Below are 6,570 nucleotides of genomic sequence, written 5' to 3'. Positions count from 1 at the left end.
GCCACCTCCATCATCAGCATCATCACCACCACAACAACCACTATCATTACCATCACCACAACAATCATCGTCAACATTCATTTCCTCCACCTTCCCATCATCATCATCATCATTGTTATTGATGGTGATTCTGTTATAAGGAATAACTATCATTTAATTTAATTATACCTTATAATATAATTTCGGCTCATTGTCTGATTAAACTCGTTTTCCTCCATATTGCTTCCTCTTCGAGATGAGCTTGTGTTCAGACTTGATTCTTGATTTCACAGCATAACATTATGTTCTTGTTTTACATATGTATTTATCAATTGTGTTAACCAGTCATCTTTTATCCTAGACTTCTTGGCCGTTTATATCCATTTTTAATTTCTCTTGCATGGCAAGAGGAATTCTATATCTAGCATCCGCATTTTGTAACGAACTGTACACATTGGTATTGAAATCACGCACTGTGTCCTCAGATATTCTCCAGGTGGATTCTCCTGCGCTGCGCCGACTTCCTCCTGAAGCTGACAACTTGCTCGTACTTCATGGCCGTGCTTTTCAGGGAGCGTTTGGCCTTTGCGATCTTCCTCTCTCACTTTGTTGAAGAAGTTGGTCGCTTTGGTCTACTGTGTCGCCGCGCGGACTCACTCATAAAGGCGGTTGGTTCGGCCGAAGTTATGGCACTGCATTATCTTTTACTAGGATTAGGATTTTTCTTTTCTTTTTAATTTTATTTATTGATTTTTTTTTCTTCTGCCTGTGGAGAATGCACGTGTCCACACATTGGATATATCATTTCCATATTCTTGAAATGTGGAATGATAAAGCGCATTCCTAGTCAGATCATTATCGCACCCACGTCTTCCACAGACCAATAATTTGGAGGACACCCTTTTCGCCCTCCTCCAGCGGCCAGACACGCCCACCGAGAACCGCATTCAAGTGCTCAGCTTCTTAGCTCATCTCAAGAGCCGCCCCGCCCACATCGCGGTCGGCAGTGTGGGCGTGCTTGGCTCAAGCCTCTTGGTTTCTCTGATCAATGTAGGTTTCACTTACGCTGCCATTTTGTTTCAGTATCAGCCAGGTTCGAACTAGTGATTGTCAGGAAATTGGACAGAAGTAATTCCCTGGGTATTTGGCCAATGTAAAATTCCACTGCAGATCCTTAGCATGTGTAATATCTAAAGTGCTTAAAGTATCGATATTTTCAAAATCTAAATGATTAGTTGTTGACTTCAACACTGTAAAGACATGTTACATTGTAGTGATCCACCCCAGCATTGGTTTAATGAGATCACCTTGACCAGTGGCTTTATTTTGGTAGTGGGCACTGTACACACATGTCAAAGCACAAAGGAAGTAAAAGTTACTTTAAAATACAAATCAAAAGGACCAACCAGTATGCCAGATCAAGATGAATTCAGTGACCCGCCACTGGGGTGCTTTACTACAATTATTGGTGGCAGTGGTGGGATCTCCCACTGTATAGTCTGCAGTGCCATCTGCGGCTGACTGCAGGTATCTCTGCTAGACACCATTGTTATCCTGCATCTCATCGGTATACCTGAAGTCAGTGTGCGTTTTATAACTTTACCACACTAATGTCTTCGGTGGCATGGGTTCAAATCCGAGTGCTGCTACCAATAATTCACTGAGCCCACCTTGATCCGAATTCTGAATAATCGTTATTTTCTGAGTAACAAGCACAAACAAGGAGCAAATGGTCCAGCCAGCATGCCAGGTCAGGTTGAACTGATGGTTCTCACAAGCAGCAAGAATCACCAGCACCTCACTCCTAAAGAACTGCCGAGTTGATGAGCTGTTTGCTACTTCTGACAAAAAAAAACAAAAAGTGTCAGTACAAAAGTAAAATGGAAATAAGATGAAAACAAATATGATGCTCTGGTGTTTCTGGTAAAATAAAATAAATAAATAAATAAATAAAATAACGATCGAATCAGACCACGCAGTCCACCACAACATAAAAAGCATTGATTGCTCCCCGCGGTGATGAGCAAATCTTTTCTGCACCTAGGACTTTGGCGGTAAGCCTAGTCAATGCACCTTACGTTTTATAGCTGTCGGCGACACAGTCAGGAGTAGGTCAGTGTCCTACCTTTATTTTTTCTAAATATAATAACCATTACTCACAAGCCCAAAGTTATTCATAGTACAAGATCTATATCTTTTGGCAAAGAGGAGAAGTATAGTAAGGGAAAACCATACAAGTTTTACTGTTTACCAGGTATAAGTACCTGAAATCAATCACAACAATCAACCAATACAATGCTTTATCTTCAATATAATCAGAAATGTTTTTTTACAGTAACTGGCAAAGCAGTTGAGAAGTCTGAAGTTCACACACATATATACATATATACTATAATGCACTAAATGTTAACATATATATACCATATAGAATATAATAGAAGTATTCTAGTGTATCCATTATCTTTTAAGTAACTTTCTAGAATGTTCATCTCAGTATTGGTAAAACTATATTGAACACAAAATATTGAATATCCTAGCGATATATCTTTTAAACTAAGATAGCCTATTCTTACATTACAAGTGTTTACCATCTGTGTCAAAATGTACCATAGAGAATAGAATTTCGCAAATGTCTCCCTTTTCTCTCTCTACACCCTTTCGTCTTCTGTCACAGGTCGATATTTAAGACTGCTTTTTCCCACCCAGCTTGGTCTTGCACCTCGTTCCGTGACAGCTCCTTTCCTCTCAACTCATTCCACATGCTGTACTTCCTCACCATTTTCTTCTCCCAACTTACGGGACTTCTCATCATTTGGTTTTGCACTACAGTCCTCTTTCCTGTATTTGCATAGAAGTGTCCTCAACTAAACTTTGTAGTTCTTATTCCTTTCCTGATTTAATCTGCTTTAATTGCTCTTCACGTCCGCCCAGACATCTTCATTTCTGCTCCTTTCGGCTTCTCCATTTGCTTTCTTCACTGGACATGCCTCAGCCCCTTGTATCATTGCTGGCTTTGCTAACCTCTTGTATATTCTTCCCTTAACCTTTCCACTGGATATACAATAGCAGAATCTACGCCATTTCCCCCCACTTCTTTCGCCGTAAAGTCACCTTGCGCGTTTCCCCTGCGTCCAGGTTCTCGTCCTCTGCCACCTTCGACACTTTACCCTTCTCTCCCCGAATCAGCATTTCCCTTTGCATGCTAGTATGTTTTATAAATTCCGATATGAAGTTCTTCCAAAAAGGTATAACTGATTACCCTTCTCTTCTCGAATCAGCATTTCCCCTTGCATACTAATATATATAATTTTACATCCGATATGAAGTTATTCCCAAAAAGGTATATTAAGCTGGCATTATTTCTCACTTGTTCTTTCTCTTGCATGCAAAACGGACTTTCCCCATGCGTAGCACTTGTTTGTTTCTCATGCTGTCCCAGACTTGACACTCTATTAAACACATTTTGCTGATTTGTAAAGGGTCTGTCCACATTTTTCTATAATGTGAACACAATGAAATCAAACTATCCAACTTTTGCAGATGTTTCGTCCCTGATTTCCCATTCGTGATGTTCATTTGTTCTGCGCACTTGTGAGGCCGTGTGTGTAGACACTAAACGAAGAATTATGTTAAATATACCAGATTTCCAAAACAAGTTCGTGAAATACTATAGAATTCTCCCCATGAGTTTAAAGAAGAGAGGGATGCAATGTCACATTTTTTCATACTCTGTACTATTATGTTCAATTTCTGACTTTACAACTGTGCACCTGGTATACAGGGAACAATTTATTCAGATTCCTGTTTTAACAAATAGTTTTTCACTTACTGTATTAAAGAGGATTTATGGACTTATTTGCCCTTCACTGACCCACCTGTTCGTAATGATATGTGTGTAATAAATCGGTTCGTTTCCAAGAAACCTACCTTTTCTACCACTGTGGTGTGTTGGGCATTTTTGTTTTTTATATTTTAGTATTTCTTCTCTTATAGTTACACTACGAATCGAATACTATATGCCACTCATTTTTATGTCATTAATTTCGTCTTTGAAAAAAAAATAGTTTTGCTAACACACAAACACACATACAGATATCACCTTTTACTTGTAGATAATTTGTTCACTTGCGGGAGATAATAGAAACATCAGAAAATTTTAATTCATTTGTTTGTGTGTGTGTGTGTACACATATACATGTGTGTATTTATATATACACGTGTCTGCAAAAAACGTTAAGGCTGGCATGTTGTAAGGTATACTCCTGGCTTAATGCCAGGTACCAATCCGTATAGAGGAGCCCGAATTATCTCCCGTGAGGCAGGAGAGGCTTAGGGACCAAGTGAGATCAGGGGTCCCATTTACTCCTCTTGAAATAAAAAAAATGTTGAAGAGAATCTATTTAGGGTGTTGCTTTTCCTTCTCTAGAGTCCTTCCGCAATAGAACGAGGAGAGAATGAGCGAGAGAACGAGGAGAGAATGAGCGAGAGAACGAGGAGAGAATGAGCGAGAGAACGAAGAGAGAATGAGCGAGAGAACGAAGAGAGAATGAGGGAGAGAATGAGCGAGAGAATGAGGGAGAGAATGAGCGAGAGAACGAGGAGAGAATGAGCGAGAGAACGAGGAGAGAATGAGCGAGAGAACGAGGAGAGAATGAGCGAGAGAACGAGGAGATAATGAGCGAGAGAACGAGGAGATAATGAGCGAGAGAACGAGGAGAGAATGAGCGAGAGAACGAGGAGAGAATGAGCGAGAGAACGAGGCGAGAATGAGCGAGAGAACGAGGCGAGAATGAGCGAGAGAACGAGGCGAGAATGAGCGAGAGAACGAGTCGAGAATGAGCGAGAGAACGAGGCGAGAATGAGCGAGGGAACGAGGAGAAAATGAGCGAGAAAACGAGGAGAGAATGAGCGAGAGAACGAGGAGAGAATGAGCGAGAGACGAGGAGAGAATGAGCGAAAGAACGAGGAGAGAATGAGCGAGAGAACGGGGAGAGAATGAGCGAGAGAACGGGGAGAGAATGAGCGAGAGAACGAGGAGAGAATGAGCGAGAGAACGAGGAGAGAATGAGCGAGAGAACGAGGAGAGAATGAGCGAGAGAACGAGGAGAGAATGAGCGAGAGAACGAGGAGAAAATGAGCGAGAGAACGAGGAGAAAATGAGCGAGAGAACGAGGAGAGAATGAACGAGAGAACGAGGAGAGAATGAACGAGAGAACGAGGAGAGAATGAGCGAGAGAACGAGGAGAGAATGAGCGAGAGAACGAGGAGAGAATGAGCGAGAGGACGAAGAGAGAATGAGCGAGAACGAGTGAGAAAATGAAAAGAGAACGAGTCAGGGTTAGAGTAGAGTAGAGTAGAATCAGAGTAAAAGTTGATTAAAAGTATGGTAAAAAAAATAAATTCCTACGTAAAATGAAAGGCAGACATTAAAAAAAGGAAATATTACGTTAAAACAAAACAAAAATGAGCACCAACACTTGCTGCAACATTACTGTTAAAAAAATATTAAAAGGAAACTTGAAAAATAAAACGTGAATTAAAAGTTAAATGAGCATCACTGGGTATATACTGTCACTTGGCTTCGTCTGTATTTACGCCTTGTCTGCCTTTATCACTGCAATAAATGGTTCACGTCCAGCTTTAATAGTACCTAGGCAAGTAACACAACGGGGTCAGTACAACCTGAGATTTTGGCTGCTGCAGAGAGGGGGATGGAAACGCGACAAAGTTCCAGTTGACACTGTTTATTGTTTCACGTCCTGGAGGCTCCAGGATCCGTGACGTCACGGAACGACGAAACATTTTTATACATATAAAATAATAAATACAGATAAAATACACAATTATGATAAAATGATTCATAAAACAAAATTATTACTAAAAATTATGTTAAAGGCTTACCAATTGCAGAAATAAGAAAGATTAGGAATAATCGATAAAACATTCAAATGATGAAGCAGAAAAAAAATTAAAACCTAAGAAATTCTATAAAACATGGAAAGTAATTAAAATAATAAAATAACACCCTGTACCACATTAGTAAAATAGATTAAAGAAAATAAGAACATGTAAAAAAAAAGAAATACGTCATGGGAGTGATAAACCCTCGACTAATTTATAAAACTGGCAAATCAAGATTTCAGATGTTCTAAAATGTATAAAAACAAAATAAAATTGCTAGAAAAATATATATCTTCAGAGGAAGTAAAAGATGTAAAACAAATAAAAATCAAGAAAAAAAATGCAACGTCATATCTCAATCAGAAATACTGATAACTTAATTCGGGGAGGTCACAACTGGATTTAGAAATTAAATAAAATAAAAACGCAATCAAAAATACTGAACTAAAAGTGGGATCCATAAAACCAGCAACTGCAACATTAATGTAAACATAACGAGGGGAAAGAAAACGGGCTTAGGGGGAACCATAGAAGTCACGCGCAGGTGACAAGTGCGCACACGTGTCGCAGGAAGAGTGCCAACTGGAGTGCCACGCCCTCTTGGTAATTAATACACTTCACAATGTCATTAGGAGAGCTCGGGGCAAGAGCTTCTCCGCTGAGCTCTAAGCATCCCATCGTGGACGCCAA

The sequence above is a fragment of the Penaeus vannamei genome, chromosome 38 (assembly GCF_042767895.1).
Source record: "Penaeus vannamei isolate JL-2024 chromosome 38, ASM4276789v1, whole genome shotgun sequence".
Classification (NCBI taxonomy): domain Eukaryota; kingdom Metazoa; phylum Arthropoda; class Malacostraca; order Decapoda; family Penaeidae; genus Penaeus; species Penaeus vannamei.
This window is presented reverse-complemented; position numbering follows the sequence as displayed.